Source organism: Meles meles, chromosome 10 (genome assembly GCF_922984935.1).
Source record: "Meles meles chromosome 10, mMelMel3.1 paternal haplotype, whole genome shotgun sequence".
NCBI lineage: Eukaryota > Metazoa > Chordata > Mammalia > Carnivora > Mustelidae > Meles > Meles meles.
Window position 1 is genome coordinate 93,447,506 of NC_060075.1, and position 20,617 is coordinate 93,468,122.

The 20,617-nt window shown below is 38.1% G+C and overlaps 1 pseudogene; it reads right to left on the bottom strand.

The window, feature by feature from the left end:
- Window positions 1-4,246: 4,246 nt before the first annotated feature.
- The window catches only part of LOC123952183, a 45,928-nt pseudogene continuing 29,557 nt past the window's right edge, over window positions 4,247-20,617 (bottom strand).

Consider the following 20,617-nt stretch of genomic DNA (forward strand, 5'->3'; position numbering starts at 1 on the left):
GCATGCTGAGAAAGTTGCTTGGACTTAATCTGTGATATTCAATCTCCTGCGGTATATGGCAGCTCATGACTCTCCTGTTTTCTTTCTTAGTTATTTTATTTTTCAGCCTAGCGTCCTGGGAATCACCCTGCATCTACACAGCTTCATGGTTGCCAAGGTTTCTTAGGGATATGCCCCAGCAACTTGATTAAGACTTCACTTTTGCCAAATGGTTTTGTTGTAGGTCTTGGGGAGCACATTCCTATTTTACGCAATTAGCACATAGATTGTACATGCTCAAGTGTAAGTCTTCTCAGCTGTACTGTTTGAGTCTTTTCATGGCTCCTCTGCATAAGACGATCACGTCAGTGTCAGCAGTCGTGTGTGGCTGGTTTGGGCTCTTTTGAGTCGCTGCTAAGCACGCACACAGCTTCAGCCGAGCACATGCTCGCTGCAGTCATGACCCCAAGCGCAGACCAGCGGAGCCCCCGGCCTTCCTGCTTGCACACCACACAGTTGTCAGCTCACCTTCGCATCGCTCCCATCCCAGATTGACCCAGCTCCTTACACTGTGTGACTTTGGATCCCATTCACAAGGCCTCTCCTATTTTGGAGGAAACTTCTGGCTCATGATGCTCCATGTGGAAGCTGAGGGAAGAACAGGAGCAATGTAGACGAGTGCTGCTGTTGTTCCTGAATTCTGTAGGTTTTCAGATATAAACTATTGTCAGACAATTGTCAAATTGGACATTTCCCAACCACCTAAATAGTCACTTCTGTTGCTCTAGTCTAGTTTTATTTTTCTCATTCATGGGAAGATTTGTTGACCATAAAGAGGACCTTGCTAACTTTCACTTTTAAATTACGTAAGCTTTACATATTACTATGTTTTCATCCAATGTTAGGCTTTATTTAGAACTCCCAAATAATCCCAAGACATGTCAGCTCCATGAGGCTCAAACGCCATTATCTTGACAGGTGGGCAGTGAGCCTAGAAACAGGAAGACGTGGGATGACCATCTCCTCAGACTCGTTTACGGGTGAGAAGGCATGTGATCTGCCCCAGTGTCTCTACAGCAGTTTAATAGGCTGGAAAGTGAAGCCTCCCAACAGCGATGCCTTTGTCTATGTATTTTACCACAAACTTCTCCTGAACTCTGTGACATTGATGAGGTAAGATGTGGAACACATCTTTTCTTAAGGTTCTCTGGTATTTATTTGTCTGTACCAGATAGGGTTTTGGCTATAATGCATCAGACATTCTCAGGAAAAGAAAATATCCTACTTGAGGTATATTATCTGAGAGGATTAAACCAACTGTGACGCAGGCTGCTTCCTTCGTGTGTGAGTCGGCTCTGTCCCTCACCTGCTACCCTGATCTTCCTGTGGCTACTTTTTTTATGTCCCTTCCCTGATTGTGACAGTAACACAGACTTTTTAAAAAAATGTGCAGAGAACAAGAATCACAGAACCTGTGAACTCTGTGACACATCACTGGGGACAGTTTGTCTCTTTCTCATTTTGTGTTTGCACGTTCACATAATTGTGGTCATATCGCCGCTATTATTCATATCTTGTTTTAAATTCTAATGTAAAAGTAATAAAGTCATTTTGCTGTAGAGATTTTGGAAGATCCAGAAATGACGGAAATCAACTTGTTATTTTCCTCACTTTCTGATTTGCAAACACACACACACACACACTCACACAGGTTTTTATTTTTATAAATATGGTCTTATGGGATATACAGGTTTTTCATTACATATTTGCTTTTGCATCATAGCATGAGTATTTACAGAATTCTTGTCTAATACATAAATATAAATTTTAGTGCAAAATGTTTCATAGAAATATAATAATTATTTGACTTTTTTTCTATTCTTAGACCTTTAGACTTTTTCTGGTTTTAGAGAAAAATATGTGTGATGGGAAAACGAATATTATTTTGTCAGAGCTATTTCACGAATGAAAAATCGCTGGATGTAATGACACAAAGGTGTGCATTTGTGCAGGTCAGGTGAGCTCCATCTGTTCACTTCTGAGAATAGACCAAATGACAGAAGTGCCACCAGGAGGGGTGTGGGAGTCTGAGGATTAACCAGAAAGAATTTTGTGAGGTGGAGAAGGGGGCGAGGAGGGTATGTACATTCTGGCGTTGGGACCCAAATCTCCAGAATTCGGTGGTGTGGTCACATAATATCCTGTGTAGGTGGAGAGTCACATATACACCAGGTCCACTGATGATGTCTAGGCAAGAGGTGAATTTACAGTTGACCCTGAGAAAGAGCTCTCTCTCACACATGCTGGGCTGAAGGAATAACACGGGGCCCATGCTCACGGAAGCCAAAGCTCACACAGATGTTGGTGCTCTGTATAGAACAAGAGGAGAGAAGTCCATGGTGAGAATATGCTTTGTGAAATCAGACTGTAAAAGCCAAAGCAATGATCTCTGCAGTAAGAGTTTTGATTCCCCAAGGCCTGTACAGATTGGACCCGGGATTGGACACAATCTCTGTTCCATGCTTAGGTGAGGTGTGGGTGTGGACACTTCTTTTTTATGCTCACATCACTGAACAGCCCTCCTCTGCTCCACACCCTCCCCCAAACACATATATTTGAGAGAAGAAGGATGTGTGCAAATGGATATTTTCTTTCCATTAGCTGTGGCCTTTTGGAAATGAGCAAAGTTGGCTGTGGTTTAACTGTTCTTATTTCATCTTTCAACACCAGAGCCAGTGCTTGAGAGCCCCAACCAGCATGGGCCTGTATGACTTCAAGCACTTCCAGGAATCAACCACATTTGAGGGAGTACATAGCACCCTCCTTCCACCCACACTGTTTCCAGGACCACCACCCTCCCCCTCTTTGCACCTCCCAGTACAGGGCAGCTTAGGTCCAGTTGGGGAAGGAAAGTGCTAGAGAGTTGGGAGCCACAGGACACAACGCCTAGGACCCTAGCAGTGACATTAACCCACACGACTTAAGTAATTTGCTAGTTTCCTCTCTGTGCCTCCATGCTTTCCACGTGCAGAAATAGTCCCACATATCTGAGTAAAGGCCCAGACATTTGTCCTAAGAGGTCTGAAGAAATTTTTGACAAGGACTAGATCAAAATTTAATTTTCTCTTTCTTGTATCTTGTGGATTTTATGTTGTTTCCACATGGGAACCTCTACTTGGTTTACAAAAGCACCTGTTTCACAAGAACTGAATCTGATTGTAAATTAAGAAAAAATCCTTCCCGATTTTAAATGAGATATTGTTTAAATTCTAATATATTGAAGTTACTACATTAAATAGATTTGTTAACAAAAATAGAAAAATAAACCATCACTACCTTTTTCACCACTTACCACACACTGAATATTTTGTTTTACATCCATGTGTGTAGAAATATACACATACATATTAATGAGTGCCCTAATTGTTAGTGTGTGTGCATGTGTACATGAGTGTTTCTCTTATTTCTAAATTAGAGCTGCCAACAGTAGAGGCTAATGTTGTTGAGCACTCACAGGTATCCAGGAAAGTTAACTCATTTTATCCACACAACTCCAAGAGATGGGTCACTTTAACTCCATTTGGCAAATGAAAAAATTATGCCACAAAGAGTTTAATAGCTATAGAACCAAGATTTAAGCCCAAGCATATGGAATTCAGAAGTCAAGCACTTAACCCCTCAGCCATTCTACCTTTTCAGTGTTAGTGCAGATCTCTTGGGATTCTTGTGACATCAGGAAATTTAGTGCCTGTGACACACTGGGACAGGTCTGAGCACAGCCACCAGTCATGCAACATGTTATAATGTCACCACCAGAGTGTATTAAACCAAATGAGTCTGAATCTGCTAAACTTTGAAGGAGAAATAACCTGGAAACCTTCACTGTCTGTGGCTCACCTAGGATCAGTGCTCCAAGGAAAGCATGATAAGGACCATCTCAGAGAAAGAATTAGAAATGTGGAATTGACCATTATTACAAGTGATGCTGAATTGGAAGACTCAGTTGTCAGGCTGTCCTTTACTTTGGACTCTCAGTTAGCACCAAATAAATTACACGGAGGCCAAAGAAGACTTTTGATTGCTTTTATTGTGCCTATTATGAAAAACACACAAATGTCAGGTAACAAGCATGATGGCTTCCAGGTGCATAAAATAAAGACTTCAAGGCCGGTGTCTGGTTAAAGAGTTCAAGAATGCAGTTGTAAGGTGTATGCTGGCTGTACCCAGAGGCATGGGAACTGGGTGGCTGGGGAGCTGGTGGACCGATGAGGGGGTGGTGCAAAAGACTCTGTGGATGCCCGCTGGCCCCACCCCTGAGTCATGGCAAGATTAGTTCTAGCTGCAGAGTGAAAGCTTCTGTTTGCCCAGGGGTTTGTAAGCCTGCTCTCAGATAATGACACAAGAAAAAGACACACGTGACCTGAAAGAACCCAATCTCAGAAAGAAGTCTCACTAGATACTCAGCAGACACTTTTAGGGACACTAGCCAATGGCAAGAAGTGACACCTTGTGCCACCATGTGTTAGGAACTCTTCCCATTGCCACTGAGTGCTGGTCTCCCAAGCAGACAGATGACGATGATGACGGAGTAGATCAGGCTCTTCAGGAGGAGGAGGAGGTAGGTATAGTAGGCAGATGTGTTCCCAAGTTGCAGCTGCAGGGTGTCTAAAAGGAGCATTTTATTAATTTCAGTGTTGTTTTGAAAGGCTAGGACTTATTAATGGGCAAAGTGTGACTGTACACACTTCTGATGACTTAGCTTGAAGTGACACACTCACACCAGCACAACTGGAGAATAAACACCTACATCACCATCTCCACCACCACCGTCCCCAAGACAACTTGGAACACAGTTTGCTGGTCAAGTCACTCAAACATCTATGAAACTCACCTAGAACTTTCCAAAGGAATAAAAAGTAAGGTTGTGCTTATGAATGAATCCAATGGGAAAAAGTCATTGGTGATAAATAGCTTTTAACATTCCTTCTTCCCTACCATGTTTTGAAGTAAGAATACGAGGCAATATAAGTTCTGTAGAAATTTCATTGATAGTAATTAGTTTAAAACAGATACAATGTCTGGACTTTGTAACACATCAGAATTGTGTTTGGGTCTTATAAATCTGAATCATGAAAAAAAAAGAATAAGAGGCAATATCCATTAAGTACAAAGTAGCTGTTACTTATTTTAGCAACTTTGTATGCAAAGCTTAAACCTTATTTAATGTTTAAATAACCTATTATTATTTTCACTCTCATTTTTACAAATCAACCGAGGATAGAGAGAGAAGGGCTGATTTCATGCAAGTAGTAAGTACCAGAAACCAGATTTCAATCCCAGCAACACTACATTTAAGAACACTTCCTCAGCTGCTCTGTAGATCTGTATATTCACACACACAAAATAGCAAAGACATCAAAATGATTAAGCAAAACTACAAATTAAGATGATGATAATGAAGATGGTGATGATGATGGTTAGAGCCCACAAGTCCCTTGATCCTGGACACGGAGGTTGGATCAGTAGGGCTAGAGCCAATGCTCTTCATCATTACCTTTGTTCATATGTGGGGAGACAATGCCAGGAGCTAGTACTTACAATGTAGCAGCTAAGTGAGATCCCTATGCTAGACCTTTCACATATGTCACGTTATATCTTCTATGACTTAGATGTTATTTGCGTCATTTTAGGTGTGCTCAGAAAATGTAAATAGTTTAGCCGTAGACATGGAACTGATAATTAAAAGAGTGGAGTTTACGTCCACTCTGTGGCACCAGAAGCCCTGCACTCACACCCCTCCCCATGTGTACACCTGTCTCAGGGTCTCGACTTTGGGGATTAGAGCAAGAATAAAAACTAAGATAGTATATGAATTTTTGATTCAGATGATCTGGGATGAAGCCCTAGATCTTGCTGTGTGGTATGGAGACAAATAAATTTAGCTCATTGTCCTCCTGTGTAAAATGGGAATAAAATCCTTCACAGTGAGTATTAGGAGAATTAAACAATATGCACTCACAGTGCAGCACACCTGTACGAGAAGCTCTCAGGTCAGTTCATGTTATTAACTTCCAGCAAGAACTTTTTTTTTTTTTTTAAATCTAGAAGCAATCTGAAAAAAAAAATCTAGAAGCAATTCATATCCTGTTTTCCTCAGCCAGTAGTAACAAAGGTCACAGGTGAATGAATTCCATTGTTGAAATAATTCAGAGCACATCCCTGCACCCCTAATTTATAGTCCTCTCACACCCAAACCAGCATTTACTGTGTGATGATGATTCCTGAGAGATGATGGATTGTCTTAAAATATCACTCAATCTATTGTTCAAGATCCAGCCATTCTGAGGTTTTTCCCTGAAGCCAGGGAACTTCAATGATGTTGATGAGGAGAAAAAAATGCTACAGCAGAACATAAAGGCAAACATAGACAAAATCTTACCATTTTCATCATTCAGAGAAGATTTTGTGGAGTTAATAGCAGCAAGCACTGAAAGAAATGAGTGCAAGTATTATTCAATTGTTCAAATCTATTAATTGATGTGTGACTGTGTTGTGGATAGATACATGATAGATAATTAGATGATAGATAGGTAGATGATAGATAAGAATTTGTAAGCAGAGAGGAGAGCCTTTACTAATATGAGCCCCACAATTCCAGAATTTATTGTTCTGAATCTGTGTAATTCAGTAAATCAATTCAAAATTGTATTTCTGCACATGAAGATGTTGAACTTCATGAATTATGCACTTCTTTCTTTTTTTTCCCCCACAGCTCGAGGGTAAATGCTTAAGACTATCTTGTTTTCCTTCTCTGCTCATAGCTCCTAGCACACTGCCTACTGCAAAGTAGGTGTCCTATTCAAACTTATTGAATGGAAAAAAACCAGAAACTGGCTGCTGTACAGTCCTCAGTACCCACTGCTGACGTGAAGTGCTGTTACCAAGATGAATCCATCCAACCCTAGAATCACAGCAGAATCTTACATGTTTAGGTCAATATCCCATCTAAGCAAAAGAAAGCAGTCCTACCTTTCAAATCACACAAGCTTCAGAATCCCCAGATACCGCACATGATTTTCTGGAGTGGTGGTATTTGCAGACATGACAACAATATGAATGAAAGCTAATACTTATTAAATGATTATTACTGTGCCAAACACTGTGTTAAAGTTTCACATGTATTATGCCATCTGATCCCCCAGTTACACTGATATAAGGTGAATTTGGAGGACTCTGTCTTACCCAGAAGGAAATAAGATTTAAAGAGTCTATGTACCTTGTAAAATCATACCAGTGATTGTTAGAACCATCCCTCAAAGGATGGTTGTGGGCATTTAGATAAGTGAGAGCATGTGAAAAGCACCTTGTAAAACACCCCATAGAAATCGAACATAATTCCCCATTGTGCACTGTCAAACACGATCTATTCCAGAAATCTTAGTCTTTCATCTTAGCAAATGACCTTTTCATTAAGGATGCTCATTTTTCAAAAAAAAAATTATGTATTTATTTGAGCGGGAGAGAGCATGAGCAGGGGAAAGCGACAAAGGTAGAAGGAGAAGCAGACTCCCCACTAAACAGAGAGCCCAGGGGCACCTGGGTGGCTTAGTTGGTTAAGTGGCTTTCTTTGACTCAGTTCATGATCCTGGGTCCTGGGTTCCAGCCACCCTTCAGGTTCCTTGCTCATTGAGGATCCTGCTTCTCCGTCTCCCTCTGCTTACCTGTAGCTCCCCCTACTTATGCTCTCTCTCTCTCTCACATTCTCTTACTTTCTCTGTGTCAAATAAATAAATAATTAAGAAATATAAAAAAGTAAACAGGGGGCCCAATGCAAGGCTCAATACCATGACCCTGGGATCAAGACCTGAGCCAAAGGTCCATGCTTAACCAACTGAGCCACCCATTCACCCCTGAATGTGAACTTCTTTGCAGGGATAGAATGAAGACCAAGTCACATTTAGAGCCATCTGAACACACACAAAATCAGAGTTGTATTTACCTATAGTGTAGAAGCCAAAACAAAACACAAAGGCACCCAATATACATACAAAGACAAAAATCAGAAAAATGATCATTGACCAGAGGATACAGGAAAAGAGAGTTGCCATGAGAGTTCCTCATGTTTGCCATAGTCCTCATAACTTGAAGCAATTAAAATCAAATAAGTAAGAAAGACCCTGTTAATGGAGTAACTCTGTTAAGCCACATGGCTTGCACCATGATCTGATGTTATTGGATTTTAATTTTCCCCATAGTGTTCAACTTGGTATAGAACATGGTGTTGCCTACAGCAAAGATCCAGTCTTGCTCAGCCGAGTCATAATGAAGGGCTATTTTAATTTCAAGAACTGCTTTGGTCAGAGTAAAGGGTTTTGTTTATTTGTTAGTTAGTTAGTTTGTTTGTTTGTTTTGGGGGGGATTACCCGTTGCTCTAGGAGGGCTTCTGCAACAACTTCAAGAATGAAGGGAAAGGTCTTGATTGTACTTCTTTATAATTATCCCTCCCCGAGGAAGTAGGGCCAGCCAAAGGAGTGAATCCCAATGGCTTCTTGGTAATTCCTAACTAACTCCCAATATAACTTTATGGTAATCAACCAATGAGATATCTTATTGACCTTGAGAAAAATTAGGACCAGGGTTATATTTTCTGCTAGGTAGCTCTAATTCCAGAGATTAGGCCCCTTGGCATTGACCTGGGAGATACAGGCCATTGACAGAGTAAAGGAAAAGGAAAGAGGGAGAAAGGATTTCATATTTAAAGTATGAAGTTTTGAAACCCTGTCTAGATGAAAGCAGTCTATTTGGATGTCAGCTACTTCTCTTTCCCTCAATTTGATTCAGAAATACCAGTGTCTGTGCAGGACTAGGGGTCAGGTGGAGACTTCCATAGCTGAGGAATGTGTACAAGGTTCAACTACTAGTTTTACGACAGGAACACTTGGTAATGTCCCTCTTTTACTGGAAATGTCCAGGGCTATCTTCCTCTGATAATACCACTGATAATTCCTCTGATAATGACCCTACCCCCTTTCATGCTTTCTCTCACTATCTCTCTCTCTCTCCTAAATAAATAAATAAATAAATAAATAAATACTTTAAAAAATTATTTCCGAGCAATATCCTCACTTTATTTTTTAATAATCACCAGGCTGCATCCTGTGACTGAGTGGGCCCTTTAGTTGTGCTCTAAGAAGGTTTCTGTAATCTGATGATGACAGGCTTGAGCACTAGACACTGAGGACTCACATCGAAAGGATCAGCAGAATTTTGTACACTGAGACAATTCCAGGAAGCTTGCAAGGTATTCCTAAAGGCTCCTGTGATTTTCCCTGTGAATTATGTGCCCTAGTCACTGAGCTCACAGAAGATGTCTGCCAAAGGGGAAACCCATTTTTAACACTGTCTGCACCACAATGAGGACATCAGCCTCTTGGCAGGGAAAGGCATAAACCCACCCAGAACATATACAAATAATGACAAGGGCATATTGACAACATGTACCAACTGGCAGTGGAATGAAGTCCAGCGGCAGGTGTTCAAAGCACCCAGAGGTTCTCAGCATTCCATCTAGGAAGTAGAGCAGAACTCAAAAGGATTAAAGGAAAAGGAACCTTTTTAACAATAGAGAAGGAGCAGAAAGAAGATAATTCTTGGCAAAGTATCCATTGTTTTAGGCAAGGTCACCATCCCAAAGGGAAAGAAGGGATCCATCAGGAATCATTCTGGGGCTGATCAGGAAATGAGGGTTTTGGATGGGAGTGGGTATTAGGTGAGCTGGGTGATGGGTATTAAGAAGGACACGTATTGGGGCGCCTGGGTGGCTCAGTGGGTTAAAGCCTCTGCCTTTCGCTCAGGTCATGATCCCAGGGTTCTGGGATCGAGCCGCGCATTGGGCTCTCTGCTTGGCAGGGAGCCTACTTCCTCCTCCTTCTCTCTCTCTCTCTGCCTTACTCTCCCTACTTGTGATCTCTATCTGTCAAGTAAATAAATAAAATCTTTAAAAAAAAAAAGAAAGGAGGGCACGTATTGCATGGAGCAGTGAGTGTGGTACATAATGAATCTTGGAACATTAACAAAAATAATATAAAATTATATTAAAAAAAGTGAGGATATTGCTCTGAAATAATTTTTTAAAGTTTGTATTTATTTATTTATTTATCTATTTATTTATGAGAGAGAGAGAAAGCATGAAAGGGGGTAGGGTCAGAGGGAGACGCTGACTCCCTGCTGAGTAGGTACCTTCATGTTGGACTTGATCCTGAGACTTTAGGATCATTACCTGAGCCAAAAGCAGTCGTTTAAACAACAGAGTCACCCAGGCGCCCCTCTCTGAATATTTCTTATTTGCAAGGTTGCTAGGCGCTTTCACGTGTATTGGTTATTTAATCCATACAATAAGTAGAAACTATATCACTGTGACAATAATATTTTGGATGATGAAACCGATGTGAGAAAGGCTAAGTGAGTTTGTCTTTAAGTTTTTTCTCTGTGTGTTCCACAGCCATTCTATTTTTAAAAGATTCAGTATTTAATTTGGGAGAGAGAGAACAGAGGGAGAAGAGGCAGACAGAAAGAAACTCAAGAAGAAGCTGTGCTGAGCATGGAACCCGACGGCGGTCTTGATCTCAAGAGCCTGAGATCATGACCTGAGCTGAATGAGGAGTCAGATGCTCAACTAAGTGAGGTATCCAGGTGCCTTCAAAGCCCATACTATTTGAATTCTATTGGGAAATACCGGGACATTTATGCTATCATTAAAGAAAACAACATTAGCAAAAATATTCTATGTGCTTGTTTTCATTAATACTTGACAGAAAAGGTAGGGTTTTCCATTTGAAACAAAGTGTTCTGTGTGGTTGTATTCATTTTTATGTGCACATACCTTTGTTTATTGAAGGAAAAAGAATCTCTTGATCAACTTTTCTTCTATTACTTTGGTGGTTGACGATACATTTGTGTTCTTTATCCATTGATGCTCCAGTCACGGTCAGCCAGCTGAATTTCATGTATGTGTCCTTCGTCTTCATGGTGTCTCCTTGCTGAGATTTCAGAATTGTTTTGTCATCCTTTTCTTGCCAATCTATCTTGATAACATCAGGGAAAAAATCCTCAAGAAGACAAAGATATGTTCCAGCCTTATGGACTTCTACCTCAGCAACTGAAGGAAGAAAAACTGTGGGCTTGGGAGAAATATCTTCATCAGGACTTTTATCTGTTGAAGAAAATAGAACAACAATAAAACATAACTAGATAGGGGCGCCTCGGTGGCTCAGTGGGTTAAAGCCTGCCTTCAGCTCAGGTCATGATCTCAGGGTCCTGGGATGGAACTCCGCTGAGCAGAGAGCCTGATTCCTTCCTCTCTCTGCCTGCCACTCTGCCTACTTGTGATCTGTCTATCAAATAACTAAATAAATAAAATCATTAAAAAAAACATAACTAGAGAAACACAAACATTGTGTGGTTTGGAAATGACCAGCACATAGTAAAGGGGAGGAAAGTTGCTATAGAATTAATGCTTGCTGTAGCTTTTCATGCGCAGAGGGTTATGAGGTGCTTATTTTCTTAGTTTCCATGGGAAAAGAGGTTCTAGAGGTTATTTAACTTGACAAAGTCACAGACATTAAGGGAAAGAGCCAAATCAAAATACAGAATATTTTAAAACAGTACAGTCACTTGTTTGAATGGAAATCTATCAAGTTACCCTTTTAGTTACAAATAGGGGTTCCAAGCCCATTTCTGAATTCTAGAATTCTTCTCCTTGATTTCTGATTTTATAGAACATCTTGTTCTCATATCTGAACCATCATGGGATTTTGAATAGGACAATGTTTAATGCTGCACCTCCAAATAATTTACAACGCCTGAAATTTAGAAACAAAATGGCCATATACACAAAACTTCTATTTAAAAAAATGTATTGGTTATTTTCAGAAATGTTCTTAGAGTAACCTAATCAATTAATGTAATGGTCAGAATTTTGTTTTGCTTCAGGAAATGTTCCCTAGAAGCTAATTTTATATTGGAATTTCATTTGAGGTTGAAGCATTACTAACAAGACATCACATTTTGACTCTTAGCATTTCCCTCCAAATCTGAATCTGCCCTCTAAGACTGCTGAACTTGTAATTCAATTTTCTTTCATTTCACCTGCTGAATACAGTCACCTACAAAGATATAATGTTAACAGCTCTGGTCAGAGTTTCTTGTAAATAGAATGTGAAATTATATAATGAAACATCATGGTTCTCAAGAGCATATCACTTGAACACTGGAATAGTCTTTGGTTATACATTTATTAATAAGTAATGATTCAAGTTATAAATAGTAATACCCTTTCCAATTTGAGTTCAAACTGAAACACCAATGTTTTATTAATTTTCTCTTTCCAGTAGTTTGGAGCTAGAATAATAATTTCATGGGCCGTTTCCTAAGAAAAGACTAGGATTTCTCCTTTGAGAAGAAAGGAAAAAAATTCCTCAGAATTTTTGCCTGTGCATGACAGCTCCTGATTTTTATACTAAATGAGTAAACAAACAATGATGAGTTATTTTAATTCATGATGTAAATAGGTATTAGATAATAATGCACTTGTTTTAATTTTGTACATCTTCCTTATAGTACAAATAGTATTTTGCTGATTATAATACAAGACACTGTATTTTTCCTCAACTGTAAATTTTGGTTTTTAATTTTAAAAGCATGTTATATAAAGCAAGACTTATTTTTCAAAGTACACGGCATTCCCATAATTTTTGTCGCTACTCAATACATTAAAGAATCTAATTTACATCTTATGAAGTTTGGTTTCTGTTAGGAATACTTCTGATTCATCAAAGTAAAGAACTTGATAATCCAATCATGAGATTGGGAAAATCTGGATGGTAAGACATTATGCCTACCTCCTGTCACATTTCTTTATCTAGAGTCCTGGGGTTTCATTCTTTTCAGGATAGAAGGTACCTTGAACTTCCATAACTTTTTCAATGTGATAGTTCACTGAGCATTAAGTAACACTCTTCATTTTATATGGTTTGTTCCTATATTTTGTGGAATTATATTACATATTTTTTCAATTTTGTTTTATTTATTTTAGAGAGAGAGAGAGAGAGAGTGGTGGGGGAGAGGTAGAACAAGAAGGAGAGTGGGAATCCTGAGCAGGCTCCACACTCAGCCTGGAGTCCAACACAGTGGTCAGGGCTCAATTCAACTATCATGAGATCATGACCAGACACTTAATCTAAGAGCCGCCAAGATGCCCCTCACTATTCTTTTTTTTTTTTTTAAGATTTTATGTAGTTATTTGACAGAGAGAGAGAGAGAGAGAGATCACAAGTAGGCAGAGAGGCAGGTACAGAGACAGGAGGAAGTAGGCTCCCTGCTGAGCAGAGAGCCCCATGCAGGGGCTCGATCCCAGGACCCTGAGATCATGACCCGAGCTGAAGGCAGAGGCTTAACCCGCTGAGCCACCCAGGTGCCCCTTACCCCCTCACTATTCTTTATTAAACTTATTATGAGTGTTTTTTATGGCCACAATCATTTCATTGATTTACAAAATAGAAACTGGTTTATGAAATAAATAATTTTTTCTAATACATTTATATTATCAATAATCAGAACATTTTTCAGGTAAATTGCCTGAGTTTATAAATTTGATGAATATAAAGCTGTATGAATTATATATAAATTAACCAAATGCAATGACATTTTCAATGAAGTATGGTACTTTGAATCTGCATATTAATATAATTCAAAATTTCTCTATTTTATTCTTCTCATTTTTTATTAGAAATACTTAAAGCTGTTTCCCATGTAAATATGAATTTCAATTGATGACATTTCTAAGTATATCTAAAAGTAGTAAAAAAATAGTGGTAACTGTATTTATAAATATATTCCTAAGTATTTTCTAAATAAAATTTAAAATTTTGTTGTTTTTCTACTGAATACCAGTATGAATCCCAAAATTTTTGGTGATGGACATGCTATCATAAGATAAAGGATTAAGGTTAATGTAGCTACAACTTAAAATTTTTTTAAAAATCCCAAATTTGAATATCATTTTTATGCCAAGTGAGGGAAAATTCCGTTAAGCAAATACCTCTAAATTCAGGGGTTTTTTTGTATATCAGTGGACAGTAAGGTAATTTTCCACTAGAGTGGTTAGTAGAGCCAAATCCTCTGGAGAATTTCTACTCTCTCAGTATGATTGGTTACACACCACTCTCCATACTGGATACAATTCTCCGTACCGGATGCAGTTCTCCCTCTAGGTTCGAAAGGGGCAACATCTATGCAGCACCTGTTATGTGTTATGTGCCAAGTACCTTATTTACAGTCTCTCATTTAATTTGCATATGCCCCTGCTCATACATCCTGTTATCCCATCTTTTGGATTAGGAAGCTGAGACCAGAAAATAATCACCCAAGTTCACAAAAGCAACAAGTGCTGGAGCTGGAGCTCAGTTCCGTCAGAGTCCAAAGTCCAGATACTCTGACAACACCCTTTCACCATCAGAAGAGACAATGTGTCAACTCACACAAGTTATCTGATCAACTCTGTTCTTGAGTCAAATTATTTGAAGACAATTACACATGTTCTGCATGAGCACTTCATGCAAGTCCACTTGGACACAAGGTCGGATGCTGTTACAGTGTTTGCACAATGTAGTTATGCCGACCTTTACCAGAAGGATTGATATAAAAATCTCTCCTAAGATTTCCACATCTAAACATGCTACAAAAATGAGACATTATAATTATAATTAACATTACTATAATTATTAGCAATTTGTTTGTGATTATTGTTACTCCAATATGACATTTTATTCTCATGGGACCAAACTTTCCTTACTAAAGGGAATGCAGTATTTGGGGATAACAATTGGACCTATGTCATGTTAGATCGCTAGACTGTCACCTGCCTGACCAGGTCTACTGAAGGTCACCATCTGTGAATGACAATAAATGTCATGATGCCCACAGTAATGATGCAGTGGGAGCATGAAATGCATTTGTTAAAGATCATTTCTTCCATTTTGCAAAATGTATGTGGGAGGAAATGCCCACTCTTTGACTTCGCATTCCTGCTAAAGGACTCATGCACTGAAGTCTTTTTCTCGTTTCGTGGTGGGGAAAACAACATGTGTGAAAATTTGGTGTGCTTCATTTTTTTCAGTTAATAAAAAGTATGTATTCTAATACATGTTTCTCCTACCTTAGAGCATAAAATTGTACCCTACACTTTGTACTAGATAATCACAGGCCTTTTTTCTTCTACTTCCTTTTGCTTTTGATCTTCTATTTTTATTCCATTGCCCAACTGTATAAATAAGTGAGAATAAATATGAGTATAAATATATATATAAATGTGAGTACTGAGTATAAATAAATGAGACACAGTTTGTATATTAGAGCTTGTTTCTGTTTCTGCCTGGAGCTTGATAGTTTAGTGAGGTCTACCTTGAAGTTGACATGAAAAATGGGAGACACTACATCAAAAACTACTCATGTACTGTATGGTGACTAACATAAGAATAAAAAAAAGAAAAATGGGAGTAGATGTTTACAAATCCCACTCTGTGATATAAATATAAAACATTCCAAATTCTAACACACTGAAATGGCAGAGAATAAGAGGAAGCTTTCATCCCCCAAATTATGCCTCATAAAACAAAGATTGCCTAATGTTCAGTTTGGGCAACTTCTCATTCTAAACAATGGTCTTTGTATACTCTACTTTGATTAAGCAATGCACTTGGACAACATATCAACCTCAAATAAACTCAATTAAAACTAGTTTAGAGGTAGTACCAGTAAAAAAAAAATTAAGAAGTTTCATATGGATTTGGTAAATATTACCTAAAAAGACTGAAGTCTCTATACTATATGCTTACATTGTACATATACATAATGACAGAATAAATGAAATAATGCTTTTATTTTCTAAGTGGATAAATGTCTCTTCCAATTAAATATCCAGTGCTCTCATCATAAAGGTATCCCCAAATTTACATTCCAACCCTAAGATGATTCAGAAATTCGTTCTAATGTATACAATTTAGATGCATGTGAAGAATCTGAACACAAGTTTTACAGAAATTTGAGGCACAAAAAGCAGTATTTATCAGGTGATATTTGTAATAATACAATTTTAATTTATAGACATAATCCAATGCAGATGTACACTATTAAAAGTGAATATTTGAGGGATTACTGGGTGACTCCTCTGTTAAGAGTCTGCCTTTGACCAGGGTCATGATCCCAGAGTCCTGGGATAGAGAACCTTGCCTTGGGTTCCTTGATCAGTGGGAGTCTACTTCTCATTCTATGTCTGCTCTCTCCCCAGCTCCTGTGTGCTCTCGCTCTCTGTTTCTCTCTCATGTGTGCATGCTCTGTCTCTCAAATAAATAAAATATAAAACATTTTATTTAATAAGTGAACAGTTGATTTTTATGTACATTAGAATAATTTTATATATTCAATTACAAACCTCTTCCTGGTTTACATCCAGAAGTTTCCACTGGAAAGTGAGAGATCGGCTTAGGTTGAGGCTAACAATATATGAGGTATTGCTTACTACATTCTGCTTATTTTTAGAAACATGTAACAATGAGTCTTAGAAAGTGTTCTGCAAATACTGTCCAATTGTTCTAAAGGGACCTGTAGACTAGATCAAAATGAATACATTTCTCTACACTCCTGATTTAAGAAGAACTCCACTGGGTGATACTTGGAATTTGTAGGACTGACTTTTTAAATGATGGATCATGTCCCAACTTATGCAATAGATATTTTCATATTTATTTCATTTAGTTCCACAATATCTATTTGAGATGGTGGCTACATTGACAGACTGAATGGATGGAAATACAGAAAATGTTAACAGAATATGTGTCATTATAAATCTTTATTTTTTTCTCTTTTCCAATTTTTCTCTTATGGGCATATATTATTTTTATAATTTTAAGAAAGTGATAACCAATGAATATAAATTTATTTGCTGAAGAATGATTGTATAGAATGTAATAGATCCTGACTCACAGTTCACCTTTTTTTCTGCACCACAGTCTCCCCAAAAAAAAAGTTTTTAGGATTTCTGAATTACCTCTGTGTCACCATTATTTAATTAGATTGCTGAAGTTTATATTGCAGTTAATTGGTAAAAAAACAGGACTAGAAAGTTGCTTTTCAATTTGTGAATCCATGTGTGCCTATGGTGACAGCAAGAAAAACACCAAAATATGTCATTCCTTTCATTTTTCCATAGTTTCACCAGCCCTATGAAAATTCTTTGAAAACACTTATTCAACTAGATCCTGTAGGGTAAAAACATCTGTGTGAGATGTTCTCCCTCATCCAGGCAAAATTTTATCTCTAAATCTAATGAAGAATGAAAAAATTCACTAGGCCAAATTTCAAAAAACCAAACCTAGCTTTGAAATTCTTGGATATGTTTGTGTAGTTAAATATGTTGATACCTGATATGAATTGCCTTCACAGAAAAATGCAAGTTTATCAATTTTTTGTTCATTCCTTTCCTTTGGTTATTTTTAGAATCTAATAAATAAGATACACAAATTTCTTTACAAATCTCTCAACACAGAAACCCCTAAGGGATTAACGGCTCCACCCCTTAGAAACTCCAGATGCTCTAGCTAGTTGGCTCCTTGTGAATGTCCTCCAAGCTAGATCAGGCACAACTACCCCCAGGACTGGGACAGAGTCAACAACCTCTCCTAGTAACCCACTGCTATTTATGACCAAACTCGGACCAGTCCTAGAACTCTGAGCCAGCACCAGGACCTACACTGCCTCCCACCCCCTGACTCACATCACCTACATCCTCTCCCTACCTTATAGGGAAGAATTTTAAAATATCTTACCTGTAACCCTGAGAAATGTGCCAGGACCAAACACTTTTTTGTACCACCAGCTACTCCAGCTACACTGTCTGAAAAGCTTTTACAGAAAACTTCCTGTGTGCCTCCTTTAAAATGTCTCTGTAATCTTTCAATATTTCTATAAATATATATAAATAGACACTGCTAACATTAAATAAAGATGAACCTCAAGCAAAATCACGTTAGCTATGAACACAGTCAAGAATGGATGACCTGACCCCTCTTCTGCCTGGACAGCTTGGGTCTGTCTTTCCCATCTCAATCACACACATTAGAGTGTCTGATTTTATCTTTTGTCACCATGTTCCTAAAATTTCTAAATCTTTTTTCTTAAAAGGTTTTCATATATCATATCAGTTCTTTTCCTAGAGTGTAATTTATAGTTACTATTTCTGTGATTTTTACAAGAATAAAGATGGAAATGATATTAAGAAATATTAAAAAATTAAATAATTTTTAAGTTAATATTTAAAAATTTAATATATGAATGTTCAGTATTCTATAGGTATATATATATATATATATACTTTTTATCTCTACACACTGAAGAGTGGTTATCTGGCTTGATTATAAATTAAATTCTTTCCAGAATTCAGCCCTCACTGATACAAGAACACATGAGTTATTAAAGAGTGAGTAATATTAACCCATTTATTGCTGAAAGACTGTTCCTTAGAACTTCAAATTACCCCAACAAGTTCCAGGATATTGATTTAAAACCCTGAGCTGCTCATCAGAAGATCTTAATTCCGTTTGGTCTTTCTGCTGCTATCCCAGCAGGAGGGCAAAGGCAGCTCCAAGTTCTGCAGCTGAGTCCCGAATACAGCACACCTGCTCCTGTTCTTCTGCCAGCTTCCAGAGTCCCAGCAGATTTGATCCCATGCAGAAAGATTGAAAGGAATGGTGTTGAAAGGACTTGTCCCTTTATAAAAATACCCTAATCGTCACATTGTGAGAATTTAATAAACGCATATTCAACATGACTTACTTGATGTCTTGGGAAGAAGAGAAACAATTTTAGTGCCATGATTAGAAACAGAAGCATTGTTTTCTGCATGAAGAATCATACAAATTTTGAGCTATCACTATTACACATTCAACTGCATAGTCTATTTAAAAGGTCAGACTATAAAAGACTATATATTCAGAATACATTTATAGCTTAATGTTTCTCATAGCATATAATAGTTAGACCATACAGTAAGGAACAAACAAGTATCTATTGGGTCCCAAACGTTGCCATAGTAACTAGTCATGTGAATGTAGGCAAATAACTGAACTCTCATCAGTGAAATTGGAATAAGAAGATCCCCCGTACAATGCTCTTAAGGACTGAGACAAGACCCAGAAACAAGGCAGTATGGTATCTGACTCCCAACAACTCAGCCTACCCACTAAGAAATTAGAGTAATAACATTATGTTGATTTATTGAAGTTCTATAATTATCCACTGTAAGAGTTAAATTTTTTGCACTGCTCTTAAAGATGAGATCAAAACTAATAACATAGGCTTTGCAGATTATTAGAGAAAGGAACAGTATTCATTAAGAAAGGAGCAGTATTATAGGTACTTCATCAACCAGTGACTCACTTAAAAGGCCACCTACATGAAAAACATCTTGAATAAATAACTTGCACAAATATGTCACAGGCATGGTCTCAGATACATTTTAATTTCAGCTGCATCCATAGTTTTGTGTGTATATTTTCTACAAGTAGAATTTCAACTGCTTGCAAGCAAGGAAATAAAAAAAACATTCACAAAGTAGTTTTATTTCCATATATAGTGACAAATTTTGTCACTATATATGGAAACATTTTTTAGCTGTAAAATTCCTGTCTAAATGCTAAGTTGATTCTACATTTTTTTAAAAAGCACCTATCAGTTTTTCATTCACAGTATATAAAAATAACAAAGTTACTTACCAGGAGAAGTTATAATAAGCTTAGTTTCTTCTACAGATATCTTGATCCAGCCTGGTTAACGGTTACCACACTAGTTAGCGCTTCTACATAAATGTAAGCCTTCTCCTGAGGTTCATGTCAGGGCCAGCAGGTAGAAACCTTGTACTGGCAGATTGGCCTTTCAAGGCCATTATAAGTTCTTTTTTTAAAAAAAATGATTTTATTTATTTATTTGACAGAGAGAGATCACAAGTGGACAGAGAGGCAGGCAGAGAGAGAGAGAGAGAGGGAAGCAGGCTCCCTGCTGAGCAGAGAGCCCCATGAGGGACTCAATCCCAGGACCTTGAGATCATGACCTGAGCTGAAGGCAGCGACCCAACCCACTGAGCCACCCAGGTGCTCCCCATTATAAGTTCTTGAATATAGCTTCATGGCATGTGATATTTTATAAATTTTCCTCAGAATAATTGATCTAAATATCTGCTTTGATGGAGGCAGCGATCATGGAAAATGCTGATAGAAAATAGAGATGAAGAAACCAAAAAGAAAGAGAAAGGGAGGGAGGGAGGGAGAAGGATGAAAGGAAGGGAGGAAGGGAGGGAGGAAGGGAGAGAGAGAAAGAAAGAAAGAAAGAGAGAGAGAGAAAGGAAGGAAAAAAGGAAGGAAGAGAGAGAGGGAAGGAAGGAGAGAAGGGGAGGGAGGGAGGGAAAGAGAAAGAAAGTTAAATAAGAAAGAAAGAAAGAAGAAAAGAAAAGAAAAGAAAAGATCAGGACCAAGAGTCAACCAATGACTTTTCTAAATTACCAGAAACAGTTTTCAGAGAATTAAGAGGT